At 41.9% G+C, this 22136-nt stretch overlaps 1 protein-coding gene across 2 annotated transcripts in view; it reads left to right on the top strand.

Annotated features, from left to right (window-relative positions):
- The first annotated feature begins 349 nt into the window (after positions 1-349).
- The window catches only part of COBL (cordon-bleu WH2 repeat protein), a 459548-nt gene continuing 437761 nt past the window's right edge, over positions 350-22136 (top strand). For both annotated transcript variants that reach the window (XM_030205475.1, XM_030205461.1), the window contains exon 1: positions 350-459. The gene's annotated coding sequence lies outside the window, so the exon portion shown is untranslated. The remainder of the gene's footprint in view (positions 460-22136) is intronic.

Genomic DNA, 22136 nt, shown 5'->3' with positions numbered 1-22136 from the left:
AAAGGTAAACTTATACAAAACAGATGAAGATGTGATTCTCTGTGCCCCAATGAAAGGACAGTTTAATTCTATTTCCATTTAATTCAATAAATTTCATCATCTTTATAACACCAGGCTTCCCAAGGCAGATTACAAACAACAGTTGAGATGAACCTATCAAGAAACAGGATGTCTTTCTCTGAAATTTGGCCATATGTATTGTACACAACAGCGTTGAAAAAAACGAGCACAAAATACAGAGTTTATAACTGCTGTTTCTACCAGTGTACTAAAACCGCGTCAAGCTCCGCCTACTGCCGGCAAACTCCGCCCACTGGCTTCAGCTCATGTTGTGGACTAGATAGTCTGTCTCACTTCGTCTCCTGTTTGATCCAACCTCCTTGTGTGTAGTAGTGTATCATAGGGGACTGGATAATACCGGAGAAGGAAAGCTGTGGAATTGTTAGTGGAAGACTTCAGGTATGAGTTTGATTTTGGGCCGGGGGGGAGGGGGCGGTGCCGTATCGCGGACAAGGAGGGTGGAAGATAGTTGGAGAGATGGCAGATTGCGCGGGGGGGTGAAGCCGATCCCCGATTGCGTGTGAGGAGGGGTGCTCGGTGTGTGTGAGTGCACTCGAATGCGTGTGACTTTGGTATCTTTGTGTAGGTTTCCCGGGTTACAGGACGGGCTGAGCATTGCAATGCACCCTCCTCCTCTTGCACAGGGCAGGTGCCGCGTGAAGCTGTGTCCTGTTTGACGCTTCATGGGGGGAGGGGGCAGGGGCATTACCGGGCGGATGTTGGCTGCACTAGGGCCAAGCGTGGCACCAACTCTGCCAAGTTACCCGTGCCAGGAGGCAGACTTTTCGGCCGGTCCTGGTTTTGAAACTTAGATAACAAACAAGTGTAGTATTTGTTATCCACTTTCTGGCCAATGAGATCGGTGCTGCAGGTCCCCAGAATGCACCCGTTGGAGGTTAATGGAAATCCAGGACCGGCCAAGAAGGTCTCCCTCATGGAACGAGTAACTTGGCAGTTCTGTAACACTGAGAGATAGAAGAAACCTGTTGAAAATCACAGCGGTTTATTTGTAGGGCAGCAAGATGGTTCTTTCCCTCTCTCTTTTTTTTAATTTTTTTGTAAGCCTCCTAAAAGATAGGATGGCACTCAAAGTTTGTACGAAAGTAAAATGGGTACTTGGGCACAGGTAGGGAGGGAGTTTGCTGGTGCCGTTGGCACGGGCAGTAACAACCCTTCAAGCAGCCTTACTTTCACATTGCTTGATCGGTATAGTATTTTTCAGTTCAGACTCCTGGAAAAGGAGCAACCGCTTTTTGTGGGAGGACAAGAAGGAGGTGAAGTCAGTGTCATGAAAGGTGTAGACTTCAGACTGCCTTTCTATTGAGACATTTCCTATTAGCATTTAATTTGTGGGTACTGTATTTGGGCTGCCTGCCCAGGCATCCTTACTCATTCCTCTGCATCACATCTAGGGGAGCTGATATTACCTCTGTTTTGTGGGCTTCTTTTAATTATACGTGGCTGCTTGGTATCTGACCCAAAACAAGCAACAAAATATATAAAGTTTTGGTCTAATATTAAAAAGCATGTATCTGTAGAGCTCCAGCTGCTATATGGACAGGTGCCCTATTTGCCAGTCTTGAGCGGTTCTATCAGGATAGTGCTACTGATAATTCTTACTAAGCGTAGTGAGGGCATTGTGCCTCTATACCAGGGAAGGCAAACCTTTATACAAGGATAAATACAGTAAAGTTTTGATTATCTGACCTAAATGGGACCGACCTGTTGTCGGATAATACATAAGTACATAAGTAATGCCATACTGGGAAAAGACCAAGGGTCTATTGAGCCCAGCATCCTGTCCACGACAGCGGCCAATCCAGGCCAAGGGCACCTGGCAAGCTTCCCAAACAAGACAGAAAGCAATGGTAACCCCTCAAAGAATGCAGAAACAAAGGTAGCAAAAGCAGGGTCCTGGCTCACAACGGTGGTAAAAGTAGGATCCTCCTGGGTCCGGAAAATGTAAAGAGAAGCTGTATGATGTCACTGGGAGTCTGTCGGATATGCCGGATGGTTGGATCAGCGAGACTGTATTGTAAATAAACTGGCAGGGAGAAACAGAAATTTGGAGGCTCATTTTCAAAGCACATAGACTTTTATAAAGTTACATATGTTACTATGAGGGGCATTTTTGATATGACGTCTAAATCTGATTTTGGACGTTTTGCAGAAAACGTCAAAAAATCCAGTAAACATAGCCATTGTCAAACCAGAAAAAGTCCAAATTTTTGTTTCGAAAATGACTGTTAGATGTTTTTGTGCTCAGCATGAATATCATTTTCAACTATTTTCGAAAAAAAATGTGTAAGAGAAAAACACACAAAAACAAGCCATTGGGATAAATGGGGGGGGGGGGGGGGGGGGGGGTGGCGGCAGCATTCTTAGTAGATTGTCCACACTGACATCCCAGGAGAGCAATGGGGCTCCCAAAGGGACGCACTTAAAAGGTCCCAGGTACACATCTCATCTTTATCCCCATATATTATATGGTGAGCCCTGCAAAACCCACCAAAAGCCTACTATACCCAACTGTACACCACCTACAATAGTCTTTATGCCTGTAGGTGTCACCTATATTTGTTTATTTATTGGGAGTTATTAACCGCATTTATGAAGAGATTCACCCAAGGCGTGTACAGCAGGTACAGTTTAACATAAAACTTACAATTTTAACAGCATAACAATAGTAAAATGACCAAGTATAAACATAAATACAATAAACGAGGTAAACTTGAAAACAGCAAATTGAAACCTAATGTGACTACCATAAAACGGGATAAAAAATATACACATTTAACAACACTGATGTTCAAATAACAGATATAATATGATGTTAGCATAATACTAATAAAATATCTAATGAGTACACAATTAGAATATTCAGATAACATTACTATGATACTATATGTGGGTACAGTAGGTTTTTGGTGGGTTTTGGAGGGCTCACACTTTCTACTATAAGTGTACTAGTTAGAGTGGGATATAGGCCTGGGTTCCCTTCTCTACAGTGCACTACACCATCCACTAGGCTGCTCCAGGGACCTGCTTGCTGCTCTGTTAGGACTGGTCATAACTATTAAACTGTCATAGAGGCTGTCCAGTGTAGACCGATCTGCACCAGACAGTACTGACACCAATCTGCTATCTTGCAGTTTGCTTGTTTCTGTGGATGAGTATCTATCCTATACCTTATGGAATTCTTTTCTGCCTGTTTAAATTTTATTGTGAATTGCGTTGATTTGCTTTGTAACTAAAGGCGATCTCCTCAAATGTCAATAAATTATGAACCATAAATATTTTTTTTGGGGGGTGGAAAGTGGACCTGTGACCGCTGGGGGAGTAAGGGGGGGGGGCTCATGCCTTAATCCCTCCAGTTGTCATCTGATCATTTAGGGCACCTTTTTGTGATTAAGGGCACGGTTTACTAAGCTGTGTTACAGGCGCATTAACCATATACGTGCCTACAATGTATCTATAGGCGCCTACACAGCGTAACAGTAAGAGTATGCCATCTAAAGTGTAAAAAGATAACGTGATCTCCTTGGAGCCCAGCACTCATAGGGTGGCTGGATTTCCAGCACTCTGCATTAGTGAACAAGACCCTACTGTCCCATCCTGTCATTTCAGGATATGCCTGAGGCAGGGCACAAGCTGGCTTTTCTTGTTTTCTGGATTCAGAATGTCAGAGGAAAATAGAGAGCAGTAATGCCATATACCTGGCAGGGACTTATCAAGAGTATTCAGAATGTGGTGCAAGATTTATTTTTCTAGCCTTGTTCATTAAAAAAAAGCTTTATAATTATTTCCCTTTGGAAGAGGTAAAACATTGTAAGATTAATCTGTTTTAGAACATGTGGGCTAATGCGTTCTGAATGGCTTAACTTTCCCCACGATATATAGAATAGGCCGAGCGCCTCTTCACGTGACCAAATTTGGTTGCATCCATTTAGGCCATATTTTACTTGGTGTAAATCCCAATGCCTATATTAGGCGCAGAGCAGTGCATTGTATAATAATGTGCATAGACTTAGAAATGGCCATTCCACGCCCATAACCACGCCCCCTTTTCACGCACCACGTTACAGAATACGCTTAATGAATTGTGTATGTTAATCGTAATTAATGCCAATTAGGGCTGACAACTGTTAGCATCCAGTTGTTAGCTAGTTAACCAATTAAGTTGTGTGCATTGTTATAAAATACGTTTCTGATTTCCACGCGGAAATTAAGGTGCCATATATAGAATTTGGAGGATATAAATTAAGCGTGACAACTAATACCAGCCATAGAGCTGGTGTAAATGCTTCTGACTAGATAGCTAAAAAGAGCATAAATTATTCTGTAATTTACATCAGTGTTTCCCCGGTCAGTCGTGGAATACACTCTTGCCAGTCAGGTTTTCAGGATATCCACAATGAATATGCATGGAATTGATTTGCATACACTGCATCCATTAGTCCCTAATTCTATAAAAGTTGCTAAAAATTGCACATGTATATTTGGGCACATGCCCAATTTGTGAGCACAATTGAATAATGAGCTAATTAATGCCAGTGACTGGCTTGTTAACAAGCAATTATGGGCACTAATTAGATTTAATTATTATGCGCGAAAATTTAGGCGCAGAATCCATACCTATATTTTACATGTGAGTGAAAAGGGCGTGAAAATGAGAGTGTCATGGGCGGAACGGGGGTGTTCCTACTGTTGACGTTATAGAATACAGGGGATATGCGCCCAATTTAGGCACGTACATTTGCACCACGTTTCAGTTGATGCAAACGGCTGCACCTAAAGCTTGGTGCGATTCTCAGACGTAAGCGCTATTCTGTAAACCACTCCTAGCTTTAAGCTCGGCTTATAGAATAGTTCTTTTTTTTCTGCGTCATATGTAGTGTTCACATCTATAGGCAAATCTTTCATGCGTATTCATTGTAGATATCCTGAAAACCTGACTAACAAAGGGAGTACTCCAGAACTGACTTGGGGAAACCCTGATTTACATGCATAACATAACTGTCCCTGTCTGTGTATATGCCTGCCTTTAAACTACACGCCATCGCATTGAGGTGCCATCTTATAGATTAGCACGTAGCCAGAATATTGGCATCTGTGCGTGTATTTGGGAACATATGTGACTGTCTGTGGGAAAAGGTGACTAATGTTTCAGACCCAAAATGTTGAGAGTGGCTGATTTTTTTTTTTTTTTTTTCATGTCATGGGTCCATGAGTAGTCTGAAAAAAGTTACAGTACAATCTTGATTATCTGACGTAAATAGGACCAACCCATTATCGGATAAATGAAAAGTCGGATGGGTAATATGGAAAACGCTGCATAAACCCCTCCAACAATGCATACACAAAATCACAGAGTTCCCAATTTTTAAAAATTGTTCTAAAACAAAGTTTCCTTAATAGAAATAAATGCAATGGCATCACCGGGGGTGGGGTGTGTGTGGCTGTCAGATATGCCAGATGGTCAGATTAACGAAGGTCAGTTATTTATTTATTTTATTTATTAGGATTTATTTACCGCCTTTTTGAAGGAATTCACTCAAGGCGGTGTACAGTAAGAACAGATCAAACATGAGCAGGAGGCAATTAGAGCAGTAAAAATATTTGAACAATACAAAGTATGGCATGGTATACTACTTGCAGTGACAACACAATATGTACTAGAACGTTATAATTGGTAGTGAATGGTAAGGCAAAGTTGTAACATATAGATGAGTAAGAAAGTAGGAAGAATTAGAAAGTAAGGTGATTGATTTGAAGAAAGTTGCATGTGAGGTCAGAGAGATGGTTAAATATTATCTCAGCTAGTTAATTGAGACTGTACTGTACATGTTTGAACTTCTGTAAGTTTTTATTTTTTTCACATAAAAAGATGGAGTTTGAACTGTTGTATTACAAATTGTTTGCTCTAACAGAATGTATTAAAACCTCATTTAGTCACTTTTTCCCAGAGATGGTCACATGTGTGTGTGTATATGCTGATACTCTGATCAGCTGGCTCCTTCTCTATAGAACTACTTCCAGAATTACTCTCGGAGCATTTTCTGTAGCAATACGACTAAAAAAAACACAACAGTGCAGTCCATACATTGCTGCTCTCGTAGGCTTCCACAGCTGGCATCATAATTGTTGCAATTGTCTGGGTCTTACTGTGTCCAAGAAAGTGGAACTAACGTTTCAGCCATCGTGCTGTGACTTTCTTCAGAGTATGCTGTGAGGTCTGCAGTTTGCTTTTCTTTAGTGGGTTCTCAAAATGATTGGTTGGATTTGAGGTGGGTGGTTTCCTCAGGAAGGTGGAAGATTTTGGCAGGAAAGTCTGTTGGTCAGAAATTTGAATTTTGGCAGGATTATTTGGACTTTCCTGCCCCAGTTTCACACTAAAATCTCCTGCTTTCCTGAGGAAACCACACACCTTAAACCCCAACCAGTCAGGTTTGGGAACCCACTATATAATGACAAATTGCAGGCCTTTTAGCATACCCTGAAGAAAACCACAGTATGATTTGACACGGCTCCTCCTAGGAGGCTCTTGAATAAACTTGACAGGCTGAAGATAGGACCCAAAGTGGTGAACTGGATTAGGAACTGGTTGACAGACAGACGCCAGAGGGTGGTGGTTAATGGAATTCACTCAGAGGAGGGAAAGGTGAGTAGTGGAGTGCCTCAAGATCGGTGCTGGGGCTGATTCTGTTCAATATATTTGTGAGTGACATTGCCAAAGGGTTAGAAGGTAAAGTTTGCCTTTTTGTGGATGATACCAAGATTTGTACAGAGTGGACACCCCGGAGGGAGTGGAAAACATGAATAAAGATCTGCAGAAGCTAGAAGAATGGTCTAATGTTTGGCAATTAAACGTCTGTGCATATCAGACTCTCACCGCCTAACACATACGTCTCCCGTGGATTTCTACTCCCTGAGTGCATCACTTTGCACTTCTTTGCATTGAATTTGCATGTAATTTGCGTCACCGACTCCAAATTACATAGGAATCCTCATCCCATTTAAGAGATTTTTAATTTTTACAAACTGCTGTCACAAATCTTAGTTTCTGACATGACTAAATTATTTATTTACTTGCTGACATCATCTGTGATGTCATTGCGCATTGATAAACAAACAAAATGTTTTCAAAAGAAGCTTGAGTTTTAATTAAAATACTCAGTCCGGATCTCAATCCAGATTTGGGGGATTTTGCAGGAGCGAGTCTACCGCTGCCAGATCCATGAGGTCGATCATCTGAAAGAACGATTGACTGAAGAATGGCACCGTCTTGATCAGAGAGTCATTCACAGAGCAGTGAACCATGGCAGGATTGACTGCATAATTGTATTTGTGTGAAAGTGGGACATTGTGAACATCAGATTTAAACATTCGGACTGTTCAGGTTGACATTAACTGTGACAGGGTCAGCACTGTGAGGGGATGTTCTTGAAACAGACGATCGTGGCGAAACATGAGTCACGTCGGATAATTAACTCCCCAGCCGACTGATATAAAGTTTTGATGTTCAACAAATATTGGAGATGAGTATTGTTAAATTTGTTACAAAAACCATATTTCATATAATTTGGAAGTGATATTATAAATTTGAAAGAAGTTTAAAATGGATCAATGACGAGGTGGTTGTGTAAATCTCGCTATCAGTTAAGTGTTGATGTTAGTGAGTGGCACCACTGAGATCTGTTTTATAGCTATATATATTCACAGGTTGTTGGAGTAAAACTGTGATTATTTTCATAGAAACAGAAATACGATGGCAGATAAAGGCCAAATGGCCCATCCAGTCTGCCTATCCTCTGTAACCCCTAACTCTTCCTTTTCCTAAGGGATCCCATGTGCTTATCCCACGCTTTCTTCTGACACAGGCCTCGACTTCATGACCTCCACCGGGAACCTTTATAAAGGTAATCTTTACTCAGCCACTGTTGTAGTTTTTTTTTTTTTTGCTTGATTTTTACTGGATTTTTAGTCATGAACATTATTACTTTGGCTGTCATGGAGATAACCGGGGTAATTTTGGGGTTAAATTATCCTCAACTGCTGGAAAGAATTGAGACAGATCTCAAAGTGTGGACACTGCTGATGTTGAGTTGTTGGGGGCAAATTGCTGCCTATAAATGATGATTCTTTCAAAGCTCACTTTTTTTGTTCAGCCAGTTGCCAATCTCTGTCCCCGCTGGCAACCCTGGGAGGTCGGGCCTGGATTAGTCACTATGGAAGTCTGTGAAACTCATTTATAGGAGTGGGTAGAGATGTCTAATAGGGCATTGTTCCATTATTTCCTTTAGACTTTGATTTTGAATGCTTTGTTCAGTAATGAGATTTGATCTGGGGTAATGGGGGGAGGGGGGTTCTTGGGAGAAGACCAGCGGATAATACTGTTAACTGTTAATATTTGTTTAAATTTGAGATGGGGGTTTAAAATTGAGGGGTTGGGTTGTGGATGGTACTGATGCACTTGTATAATGGTTTTAGGTTAATGATGGTGATACTATGGGGTCCTTTTACTAAAGCGCTCTGATGATTAGCACGCGCTAAATGCTAAGAAGCCCATAGATATAAAATGGGCTTCTTAGCATTTAGTAAGCATTAATCATTAGTGCGCGCTAAATGTATTAGCACACCTTAATAAAAGGATCCCTATGACATTGTTCAAAGTACTTTAAGTTGGGATGTTTCTCTATTTTGTTTATTCAAAAATATCAATAAAAGACACTGGCTGTCATCACAATGTTTCTTTAAGCTAAGTGTTGTTTTAATTTCTTTAGTAAGAATAAAATTGTAATCTGGTGGTGTTGAAGAAGAATAGCTATAAAGAGTAAAATATAAAAGGAACCATGTCTGCTAGTGTGCGTGAAGGCGTATTTTTAAAGCACTTAGACTTACAAAGTTACGTGGAGGGGTATTTTTGATATGACGTCTAAATCTGAATTTGGACATTTTGCACAATATTCTGAACAGGAAAGAAGATCATTTTCGAAAGAGAAAAACATCTATCTTTTGTTTTCAAAAATACGGTTGCAAACATTTTTTGTGATTTGGATGTTTTGTTTTTTTGTCCATTTTGGAAAAAAAAAACGTCCAAGTGCAAAACGTACAAAATCAAGCCATTGGGATGTAGGAGGAGCCAGCAGTTTTAGTAGACTGGTCCTCCTGATATCCCAGCACAGCAATAGGGCACCATAGGGAGCACTGCAGTGGACTTAATAAAATGATCCCAGGTACACATCTGACGTTGTTCTCTTTTGAAAGTGAGCCTGAGAGGGAGAAGGTCAGTGCAGTATATAGAAGGGCGAAAAGTGAAACCACGAGGTGCAGATAAGGACCAAATAGACATCAGAAATAACTAGATCAGAGTCCAACCAGGTGTGAGAGTGAATGCCAGGATGCCGAAGGATGGAGAAAAAAATATACAGAAGTGTAGATAAAATGGTAGCATCTAAACTGGATACACAGGAGTGAAAGTCCCGAGCACGTGGGTAAGGACTGAGGGACATATTTAAATGTAACATAGAAATGAAGTGAAAATGTGAGGAGCCATGGTACCAGGGGCGTAGCCAGACACCCAATTTTGGATGGGCCTGGGTCCAAAATGGGTGGGCAGAAGAACTCTGCCTTGTCCCACAAGTGATTTGGTCTCTCCTCTCTCAAACATCCCATCTCCCCACACATACCTTTTAAGTAGTAGATTTTCACTGGCAGCGAGCAGCAACTAATACACACTGCTCATGATGACCTCACAACCTTCCCTCTGATGCATCTTCCTGTTTCTGCATTTGCGGGAATACATTAGAGGCAAGGCTGGGGGGCCAGTGTGAGCAGTATGTATAATTCGCTGTTCGCTGCAGGCAAAGATGTTATTTACAAGGTATTCAGAAGGGACAGTTGTTGGGGAGTTTTCAGCTGGTGGGGCTTGGGGATCCCTGCCAGCCACATCAAAGGTGTGCTGTTATTGGGTGGGCCTGAGCCCAAAGTGGGTGGGTCTGAGCCCAAAGTGGGTGGGCATGGGCCCACCCTTGGCTACGCCAATGCATGGTACAGTGCAGGAGGGGTGTGAATGTGAAGACAGAGTGAGATGATACAATGGTGTGAAAGAGTAACAACACCTAAGTGGTAATATCTAAACAATGCACAGGAGCAAAGAAAAAGGTTGCAGCAGAGCAAGCAAGGGCTGAAGAAGGTGTGAGAATAGAAGCAAAGATAGCTCCGCCATGTCGGGAGCGTTGATACAGTGCAGGCGATTAATATGTAGATAAGGGCAGTGGATACTGAAGAGAAAGTAATCCCTGAGAGGAATGCCAGTTTAACAGCAGGAGAAAATGGCAAGTGAGCTGTGCAGAAGAGGACATTTAAATGTGAAAGAACGGCAAAAACCTAGCAGTCCAGTAAAAATATCAGGAGACATAGAGCAGTGCAGGTGAATGATGATATTTTTAATCACATTTTTTGGGGGGTGGGAGGGGGTTAGTGACCACTGGAGGAGTAAGGGGCGGTCATCCTTGATTCCCTCCAGTGGTCATCTGGTTATTTAGGGCACCTTTTTGTGCCTTATTTGTAATAAAAACAGGTCTAGCTCAAAACATCTAAGTTTTAGTCCTTGACGTATTTGTTTTGTTCCATTGTGGCTGAAAAATGTCTAAATCTTAGGCACGCCCAGGTCTCACCTTGAACACGCCCTGGCACGCCCCCTTGAGATTTAGATGCACTTCTGACGGACTTCAGAGAAAAACGTCTAAAAAGAGGTTTCGAATATACTGATTTGGATGTTTTTGTGAGAAAAACATCCAAATGCAGACTTATGTCACTTTTTGGATGTTTTTCTCTCTTGAAAATAAGCCTCGTGGAGGGGCATAATCGCGAACCTGAATGCCCATCTCCATGGGCGTCTATCTCCGAGAACGGGTACGTGAAGGGGCGGGACAAACCGTATTTTCGAAAAAAAATGGACATCCATCTTTTTTCCGATAATACGATTTGTGCCAGCCAAATGCATTGATTTGTGCGGATTTGAGCTGGGCGGTTTTATTTTTCAGCGATAATGGAAACCGAAGGTGCCCAGCTCAAAAACAGACAAATCCAAGGCATTGGGACGTGGGAGGGGCCAGGATTTGTAGTGCACTGGTCCCCCTCACATGCCAGGACACCAACCGGGCACCCTAGGGGGCACTTGTAACAATTAAAAAAAAGTTAACTACCTTTGAAGTCCATGGCTCCCTTCCCTTGGGTGCTGAGCCCCCCAAATCCCCCCCCAAAACCCACTGCCCACAACTCTACACCATTACCATAGCACTTATGGCTGAAGGGGGGCACCTAGATGTAGGTACAGTGGGTTTTGGGGGCGGTTTGGAGCGCTCCCATTTACCACCACAAGTGTGACAGGTAGTGGGGGGATGGGCCTGGGTCCACCTGGCTGAAGTCCACTGCACCCACTAACAACTGCTCCAGGTGTCCCGTTCCGGGCCCTTACCTGGCGGTCCGCGGGCCGAAGCGCGAGGCTGGGGCGCCCGTGGGATGCGGGGCAGCGGGGGAAGGCTGCCACGGGGATCGCCGCGACTGCAGGCTGCTCCGAGGCCGGCGATCCAGAAGAACAAGCGCCGGCCTCGGAGAAGGAGATCCGCCGGCCAAGATGGCGGCGCCGGCGTCGTCGTCCTCCTCGCTACAGCGGGACCAGCGAGGAGGCTCCGCCCACTTGCGCCGGATTGGCGCATCCGCGTAGGAACTCCGCCCATCGGACGGGAGGACCAATCCGGGCTCCCGCTGCCGGCCTGGGCGAAGAGGATTGGTTCCAGCGGTTCCCCAGCCAGGACGAGCGGGGGATTTAAACGGGAACACGGAAGGGGCCCAGTGCTTCCGTTTTGTTGTTTGAAGCCACATTCCAAGCCTGTGTTTGTTCCTCGTGCCAGCTAGCCGTCCTGCTAGCTATTTCCAGTAAAGACTGTGTTTGTTCCTCGTGCCAGCTAGCCGTCCTGCTAGCTATTTCCAGTAAAGACTGTGTTTGTTCCTCGTGCCAGCTAGCCGTCCTGCTAGCTATTTCCAGTAAAGACTGTGTTTGTTCCTCGTGCCAGCTAGCCGTCCTGCTGGCTATTGCCAATAAAGACTGTGTCCGTTCCCCGTGCTCAGCTAGCCGCCCGGCTAAGCCACGCTCACCAAGGACTCTGTACCCACATCCAGCCAGGCCAGCCGTCACCCCGCGGTTCCAGCAGTCCTGCTGGCCGCCCGCAGCTGAGGGCTCAACCCTCGGTGAACGGCGGTCGCTGCGGGTGAAGATTCGGGGTGCTCGGTGATTTCCTGGCCCTAGTGGGGCTCGGGAAGACTCGAGAGCTCACCAATACCGGAGTGACATCAGAGCCGCGACACCAGGGACCTGCATACTGCTGTGATGGAGCTGGGTATGACATTTGAGGCTGGCATACAGGCTGGAAAAAAAGTTTATAAAGTTGTTTTTTTTGGGTGGGAGGGGGTTAGTGACCACTGGGGGAGTCAGGGGTGGTCATCCCCGATTCCCTCCGGTGGTCATCTGGTCATTTAGGGCACTTTTTTGGGACTTGTTTGTGAAAAAAAAGGGTCCAAAAAAGTGACCCAAATTCGCGCTAAAAACGCCTTTCTTTTTTTGATTATCGGCCGAGGACGCCCATCTCTCCTCGGCCGATAACCACGCCCCAGTCCCGCCTTCACCACGCCTCCGACACGCCCCCGTCAACTTTGGCCGTTTCCGCGACAGATTGCAGTTGAAGACACCCAAAATCGGCTTTCGATTATACCGATTTGGGCGCCCATGGGAGAAAGACGCCCATCTCCCGATTTGGGTCGAAATATGGGCGTCTTTCTCTTTCGAAAATAAGCTGGATAGTAACCTATGGTAAGTGCTTTGAAAATGAGCCCCTTAGTGTTTATGATTTTCTCAGCCTTGCTCTGAGGCTTTGTGCTCACACTAAGGGGTCCTTTTACTAAGGTGCGCTGAAAAATGTCTGCGGTAGTATAGGTGTGTGTTTTGGGCGTGCGCAAATCCATTTTTCAGCGCGCCTGCAAAAAATGCCTTTTTAAAATTTTTGCTGAAAATAGACATTCGGCAAAATCAAAATTGGCACGTGTCCATTTTGGGTCTGAGACCTTACCGCCAGCCATTGACGTAGTGGTAAAGTCTCATGTGATAACCGGGCGGTAATGATCTATGCATGTCAAATTCCACTTGGCAAGCGTCTGATATGTGCGTCTGCAAATAAAATTTTTGGACATGCGCCAAAAATGAAATTACCGCAAGAGCCATGTGGTAGCCGGGCAGTAACTCCATTTTTGCATGCGTTGGGCGCGTGTAGATGCTTAGTAAAAGGGCCCCTAAATCTGCTTAGTTTCCTACTTGAACTTCCCTTTTTAATGCTTTTTTTCCTAAAAAAAAATAAATGTGTATCAACTTTGGGCCTGTTTTACCAAACCGCGCTACTGATTCCCACATGGCAATGCCGAAGAATCCCTTTCATAGTGAATGGGCTTTGTCAACATTGCCGTGCTGGGACTTGCTAGCGCAGTTTGGTAAAACAATCCAGTTGTCTGAGTCCACATCATTTGCCAAACCATTCAACCTACAGCATCCGTATTATCGGGATAGAAAGCAGAATAATCTTTCCTGAAAATGTATGGACCTAGCAGAAAATTGAAGGAAAAAAATGTTTTTAATTGAAAAAAAAGTGCTTATATATACTGTATTGCTGTATATACTGTATTGGTAGGTCAGCTTGTGACATATTTTTATATTCAAAACAATCCCAAAAATCAAAATATTGAAATATCTTAATAGATTATTCATAATTTTCAGTGCCATTCAATATAATCCACACTCAATATAATAAGTACATAAGTACATAAGTACATAAGTACATAAGTAGTGCCATACTTGGAAAGACCAAAGGTCCATCTAGCCCAGCATCCTGTCACCGACAGTGGCCAATCCAGGTCAAGGGCATCTGGCACGCTCCCCAAACGTAAAAACATTCCAGACAAGTTATACCTAAAAATGCGGAATTTTTCCAAGTCCATTTAATAGCGGTCTATGGACTTGTCCTTTAGGAATCTATCTAACCCCTTTTAAACTCCGTCAAGCTAACCGCCCGTACCACGTTCTCCGGCAACGAATTCCAGAGTCTAATTACACGTTGGGTGAAGAAACATTTTCTCCGATTCGTTTTAAATTTACCACACTGTAGCTTCAACTCATGCCCTCTAGTCCTAGTATTTTTGGATAGCGTGAACAGTCGCTTCACATCCACCCGATCCATTCCACTCATTATTTTATACACTTCTATCACTTTTGAGTTCTTAAATAAAAACAAAATGAAAAAAAGGGGGGTAGAAAGGTGATCTCAAATATCAAGATAAAAGTGTGTTATTTATGCCATTTAATATGTGAATGATTAACCCTGTCTACTACTACTATAAATCACTTCAATAGCACTACCAGTCATTATCATCCCTGCTCACAAAACAACCTCCTCAGTAAAATCTGTAGAAAATTGTGGGGCTCCTCTACTATAGGACATTTAAGCCTTTAATGTGTGAAAACATGCTACTGTCTGACTACATTAAGGGTTTTGTGGTAGTTTGCCTGTTTCCATGTATTAAACCAATTTTATTCTTTCGGGGGCATGGTGTAAGCAGAGAGTGGGCATGGAAGCATTAGCCAGGTAGCATGTTATACTTATCTTGTGCTAACTGGCTAATGCATGGTTAAGAGGGGAGGGGAGCACTTAGCACCACCTAAACAGGAGGCAACAAGTGTTTCTGCATTAACATTTGGATTAATGCACAGTATCTGCTCCAAGTTAAAGCACGACCTGGAATAAAAAGTAGTGGGAAAGCCACTTCTTGATGTGACATAATTTTGGGCTTAATGCATGTTAAAATCATGCTTTATTGCACATTAATCCCAAAACATAACGTACTTTAGCAAAATGGCCCCTGCCCTCTAATTCTATAAGGGGGTCTTTTACTTAGGCACACTGGCATTTTTAGCGCATGTTAAAAATAGGTGCGTGCTAAATGCCAAAGATGCCCATAGGAATACATTGGCGTCTTTAGTGTTTAGCACGTGCCTATTTTTAACGAGCGCTAAAAACGCCAGCGTGCCTAAGTAAAAGACCCCTTAAAAGTTGCTAAAAATTGCATATGCAAACTTGGCGCGCACCCTATTTATGTGCACAGTTTAATTGAATAGCAAGCTAATTTGCTAGTTAACCAATTATTGGCACTAATTAGATTTAATTGGAATTTTACATGTAAGTTGAAAAAGGGGGTGTGGAAATGGGAGGGTCTTGGGTGGAATGGGGGCAGTTGTAACATGTGGTGTTGTAGAATGAGGGGGATACATGCGTAATGTAGGCACGTACATCAGTGGGTGCAAATGGCCACACCTGAAGTTAGGTGTGATTCCCTTACTTTAAGCGCAGCTTATACAATAGCTCTTTTTTCGATGCCATATATAGAATTCCCCCTTAGGTGGAAGATTCTATATATGGCACCTAAAAAAAAAATATATATATATCTATACTGAAATCAGTGCCAATTAAGCATATTCTAGGTGCCGATTATAGAATACGTTTAGTTGATATTTCAGTGCCTAAATCTACACGCACCCATATACACCAACAAAAATATGGCATAAATCCCAGTACATAGATTTAGGCACACTGGGCAATATTCTATAACTAGGTGCATAAATTATGGAATTCCCATTTCCCCGCCCATAACCACGCCCCTTTTTGCCTCCACGTGTTAGAAGTTCGGCGCACATCGTTACAGAATATGCTTAGGGCCCTGTTTACTAAGTCGCGTTATAGGCACATTAGCGTCTTTAACATGTATTTACCATGTATGCATGTTGACAGTGTATGCACCTACAGTATCACTATAGATGCCTACATGGTTAGCACGCACGCTAATTGTAGCTGCTTTAAAAAAGCAAACGCGCCTTAGTAAACGGGACCCTTAGTGAGTTGTATGCATAAATTCTAATCAGTGCCAATTAGTGCTCATTATTTTATTTATTTATTTATTTGGATTTTGCTCACACCTTTTTCAGTAGTAGCTCAAGGTGAGTTACATTCAGGTACACTGGATATTTCTCTGTCCCAGGAGGGCTCACAATAAATTTGTACCTGAGGCAATGGAGGGTTAAGTGACTTGCCCAAGATCACAAGGAGCAGCAGTGGGATTTGAACCAGCCACTTCTGGATTTCAAGACTGGTGCTCTAACCACTAGGCCACTCCTCTACTCGGTTGTTAAGTGCTGTTATCAACGCTCATTAGCTTGTTAAGCTAAAGTTACACACATTGTTATAGAATCAGCGCCAATTTTGGCACGAATCTCTAGTTGTGCTATATAGAATCCGGAGGTATATATCCTTAACTGAATTATTGAATAGCCAATTCTTTCTCTCTATTCCTCATGAAGCACTGCATTTTTGGTGAAACCAGTGGTTTAGATGAATCCAAAGATATCAGTATTGTATTTTCATTACCCTTGTGTCAGTGTGAAGATACCTGCATTAGTTTTTTGAATGCTTCAATGCAAAGAAAGAGAACTGAACATTCAATAATTCAGGGGTCATTTTAGTAAGCTGCGGTAGGGATTTCTGTCGGTAATTGGCAGCGCAGCCACATTAGCGCACACTGCATGATTACCACACGAGTAGTGTGTGAGCCCTTATCGCTAGGTCAATGGGTGGCGTTAAGGGCTCAGGCAGTAAATAGCCACGCACTACTTTTCATTTTAGCATATGGCCACTTACTGCCCCAGTAAAAAAACTTTTTTCCCTACTATGGTAAAAACAAATGGCCCAGTGTGCACCAATTTCACGCATCCAAACTACCGCAGGCCACTCTTTACCGCAGCTTAGTAAAAGGGCCCCCTCAGTTAAGGACACATAGGCACCACTTATTAACGTGCAGTAAGCAGTTAACCTGCAAATTAGCATGTTAACCACTTTCGCACAAGTGCACCCACTGTTACCGCAGTGGCATGGTGGTTTGCGTGCAGGGCCTTTTTTCCCACAGCTTAATAAAGGGACCCGTTAGTGTGCTGTACTTACCGCTTGCTGTCACTTTTGCAGTTAGCACTGGTTCACTTAGGGCCTCAGTGTTAATTGCAACCAGGTTTACGTGTGCTAGTACAGTAATTGCTGAGGGCATGCTAAGCATGCTTCCAAGAATTACCGCATAGCCTTTGCATTTAGGGTCCCTTTTTACAAAGGTGCGCTAGCGTTTTTATTGCGTGCTAAAAATTAACATGCGTTAAATGCTATTCCTGTGGGCATCTTAGTGTTTAGCGCACGTAAATTTTTAGTATGTGCACCTTTGTAAAAGACCCAGTTTTAATTTTTGCTGTTCAGGTACGCAAAGTGCAAAAACGTAGTGCACTTAAGACCCCTATAAATTTTTACACATCTTTATTGAGCCTTTTTTTTTGGTGAGCAGGGATGATGTAATGACAGGGTTTATTTATTTTCCAAATTTTTATCCCGTTCAATCTCGAGTTACAATAAAACACACATAATTAAAATAAACCATAGATACATTCACAAACAAAATAAAATAAAATGAAAGATGATATTTTATAACATCAGTAAACACATTAAAAATTAAACATATGTAAAACTATGCCATGACATTGTTTAAACAAGATGGTTTTAATTTCTTTCTTAATTTAATTCAGACTTGTTATTTTATGGATGTTCACTGGTAAAGCGTTCCATAACATAGGACCAATCACTTTAAAAACAGATGCTCTGTATACTTCCAATCTAATAGGCGTACAAAGAAGGAACTTCCAACAAACTACCATCGGCAGAGCATAAGGCTCTAGCTGGTTGATAAATCCTTAAATTTTCAGCAATAATTGGAGACATTGCATTGTTTAATGTTTTAAAAACTAGACAAAGTACTTTAAATTTTATTCTTTGATCAGTTGGCAACCAATGGAGGGATTTCAGTATTGGGGTAATGTGGACATACTGAGACATTCCAGTTAAAACCCTAGCAGTAGCATTCTAGGCAGTTTGTAAAACTTTAAGATAAAACTTAGGTAACCCTTTTAATTCAATGTGGAAACTAAAAAGAATCAGACCATTTTTTCCACGGAGTGTCTTCCGCAACCTGGTACAATCATTGGTACTTAGTCATCTGGACTATTGTAACTCACTTTACGCCGGCTGCAAAGAGCAAATACTTAAAAAACTCCAGACAGCCCAGATCACGGCAGCCAGACTAATATTCGGCAAACCAAAATACAAAAGCGCAAAACCCCTATGTGAAAAACTGCACTGGCTCCCACTGAAAGAACATATCACATTCAAACTTTGTACCCTAGTCCATAAAATCATCCATGGAGACGCCCCAGCATATATGTCAGACCTAATAAAACTACCACCCAGAAACGTAAAAAAATCTTCTCGCACATTCCTTAACCTTCATCCTCCCAAGTGCAAAGGCTTGAAATACAAATCAATGCATGCATCAACCTTTTTGTATACAAGCACACAGCTCTGGAACGCGCTGCCATGCAACCTGAAAACGATCTATGAATTGACCAACTTCCGCAACCTACTGAAAACTTATCTCTTTGAGAAAATATAAAGATTAACACGTATAACTGCACTATCTCTAATATATCCAGAAATGTTCTTTAATGTCTTTTGCTTTAAAACCATCATGTACTTCACCACCATGTAACCCAAAACCCTCTGTAAAACCAATTGTATGTTTTCTTCTACCTCCAGCATCCATGAAGAATTGTAAGCCACATTGAGCCTGCAAAGAGGTGGGATAATGTGGGATACAAATGCAATAAATAAATAATAATAATAAATAATATTACAATAATCGAAGCAGAGAAAAATCACACTTTCAGTAACTAACCGAAAATTGGATGGGTTTAAAAAGTCTTTTGGGAATCTCACAAGTCTTAATTTTGAAAACATCAGGCTAATAATCTAGGATTAATCATTCATGTGTTAAATGGAGTGAAAACACATTTTTATGTTGATACTTGAGCTTATTTTCCACCCCCCCTCCTCTTTTATTGTTTCATTTTCATTTAGGGGGGTCTCTTACTAAACTGCGGTAGCATTTTTAGCTCGCGGTAGAAATCAGCTGGTGGTAAACACTGAGACGCATATATATATAAAAAAAATTTTCGAGTCTGGATTATACTGAAAAATTATGAATTATTTATTGAGATATGTTATCCTTTGAATGTTTTGATTTTGGGAATGTTTTTTTTGGAATATATGTAAATGTTCTAAATTTTGATACTCCAATTTTTGTATGTATGTATTTTTTTAATAGTTTTGCTTTGGGGAGGATTTTTAAAAAAGCCTTTTGGTGTATCATTACACTGTCTACAGGTATGATCTATTAATGCTGTCAGGTTGTGGGGAAGAGAGTCTTAAGCCAGGCTGTGCTTAGGATTCTGTATGTACAGCACAGTATAAGGGCTAAGAAAGAGAGGGTTTCTAATTAGGCAAGTAAATATTTTTGACCTTTCCTTTTACAAGCAGATGGGATGGGGCGCTGCTAAGGATGAGCTATCTTTAGCATTGCAGCAGGGCTCTGGGTTCTCGCTGTTGCCCAGGATTGTAGACAGTGGCTCTTTAAGTTTGCATAGGCGTTCATTTTTATATTTTCTGAAACTTTATAGTTGGTTTGTGATGAGTAGTATATTCATAGGGGTCCTGTCACAAAGCCACGCTAGTGTTTTTAGCTCTCGGGGAAAAGTCACCTGGTGGTATATGCTGAGACGCCCATAGGAATATAATGGGCATCTCTGTGTTTACCACCAGCTGATTTTTACCGCAAGCTAAAAATGCTATTGTGGCCTAGTAAAAGACCCCCATAATTTCTTGATATTGTTCGTGCTGCATTCTTGACTTCATGTGACCCTTCTTTTATGAATGTGTCCCAACGTCGCTGCTTAGTCACGGCCTGGTCTCGAGCAAGCCGTCTGTGTCCTGTTTCAAATATTAGTGTATAACATTCCAAAAATTACTTTGCTGGGGAAGGAGCAGCTGGGCTGTAAAAGAGTATAAAAAAAGAGAGCAGTTGAGCAGCTGATGCCCAAAATATAGCCCAGGGGCATCCAGAACTGAGAGAAAAGTGTGCGTATGTGTCTATGTGTGTGTGTAGTTGCTTCTAAAGTTGATGGCAATTGTTTGCATTTTTCACCTAAGCATTTGTCGACAGTGCAGTGATTTTCTACCTTTCTTGGCTTCTGTACCCACTTACAAGAGCTGAGCGTCTACCCCAAGAGTGGCGAAAATTCAAAATTCACAAATGGTGTGTTTATCTTTTTGTGCAGTATTTGGGCCTGTTTTTCAGTTGGTATTCTACTGCCAAATAAGAAGTGGACATGTATACCCCCACCCTCCAGATGCTGATGCCACTGAATTTATACTAAGTCTCTCAGGAAATGATATCAGCACAGCGGCATTGGGATGCCTGGAGAATATTTTTGTCACTGTTCTTTTATTGTTTCTTTATTGTCCCTTTCTGATATTTTGTTTGAAGCTTGGGGGGGAAGAAAAGAAGGAGTTATGGCAGGAGAAGGGAGTGCCAGAGAGTTTACATTGCTTACCTCAAGGAAAATGTGGGAGAATGAAAGTTGCAAGTGGACATTGCACTACCCTCTTCTCTTCTACATCCAAACCCTATGTCTTTAGTGTTAGTATACACTGAAAAAGCTCAGGAACAGTCTGTAAAGTATCTGGTAGTCGATGTAGATGTTGAAAAGTATTTGACCAAATGTTGAAAAGTAGTTGACCAAGTCCTATGTTACTATCCGTGGTTTGTTTTGCAAAGATTTGGAATGGAAGAAGGATTTAGGGTACATAGAAGTGCTTTATTCAGAACCCAGGGCTATAGGGCACGAATGATGTAATAATCCTGAGGAATTCCACTTAGGGAGAGGGATCAGGTAGGGCTGTGCCATGTCACCAGGACTGTTGTTTTTTTATTTATAGGATTATACAAATGATCATTCAAGTAAATAACATAGAGAAAAGCAGGAAACAAGAAAGGAAATAATGACATCAGAAAAAAGCGGAACATTCAAATAGATATATTAATATAATAATATATTATAACCTATTCTAGTCCACAAGAAGGGATCTAAAAAGAAAAATGGAGAGAAAAAAATGGGAAAAAATTACAAAATTAAAGCATTAAAATAAGCCATTTCTTGCTAGGGAAGGGGGAAACTATACATAAGATCCTATTGTTAGCCTACAGAGGGTAGACCAGAGGTGGTGTTGCCCAAAAAGGAAGTAAGGTCAGATCCCAAATTATATTGATTAGTTTGAAAGATAACAATACACTTGCAAGGGAATTTCAGAAAGAGGATCGCCCTAAATTAAGGACTCCAGTTCATAACAAAAGAAATTGTTTCCTCCTCTTCTGAGTCTCTTAATACAAATCAGGAAATATTGATATTCTTACATCTCTAAGGGTCTTTCTATCAAGTGGCGGTAGGGCTACCGTGCGGCAAAATAGCACTACTGTCACGCACCGTTTCCCGTGCTAGAAAATAATTTTTATTTTCTAGCGCAGGGCAGGGAGTAGGTGCTCTTGGCGGTAGTCAGGCAGCACAGGCACATTGCCACATGCTGCCCGATTACCGCCGGGTTCAGGCAGTAAATGGCTACGCACTAATTATGATAAATACCCATGGCCATTAACAATTAAAAAAAAGCCTTTTTCCCAAGTGGCCTGCCAATGCTTGCCACTTTTTACCACGACTTGACAAACATTTTCTGATGATTTTTTAAAATATTGTTGGCGTATCCAGTCTCTATCAGAACTATAGATGTTGCTTTATGATTATCCAAATGTACAGCTTCCAGAGAGTCTAAAGTAAAAGTTTCTATTGAAATTTGATTTTGATGCTGTTTTTGAGGAAGATAATATGCTTTCAAAATCCTCAGATGCTGTTTGGTAGACCTCAGTAAAATACGATTTTAACATATCCCTTGGAGAGATCTTACTGTCACAAGGAACAAGTACCAATTTTACGTTTTCTG

This window comes from Microcaecilia unicolor, chromosome 1, assembly GCF_901765095.1.
Source record: "Microcaecilia unicolor chromosome 1, aMicUni1.1, whole genome shotgun sequence".
In the NCBI taxonomy this organism is placed as follows: Eukaryota; Metazoa; Chordata; class Amphibia; order Gymnophiona; family Siphonopidae; genus Microcaecilia; species Microcaecilia unicolor.
The sequence above is the reverse complement of the archived record's forward strand: the minus strand, read 5'-3'. Positions and strand labels throughout refer to the sequence as shown.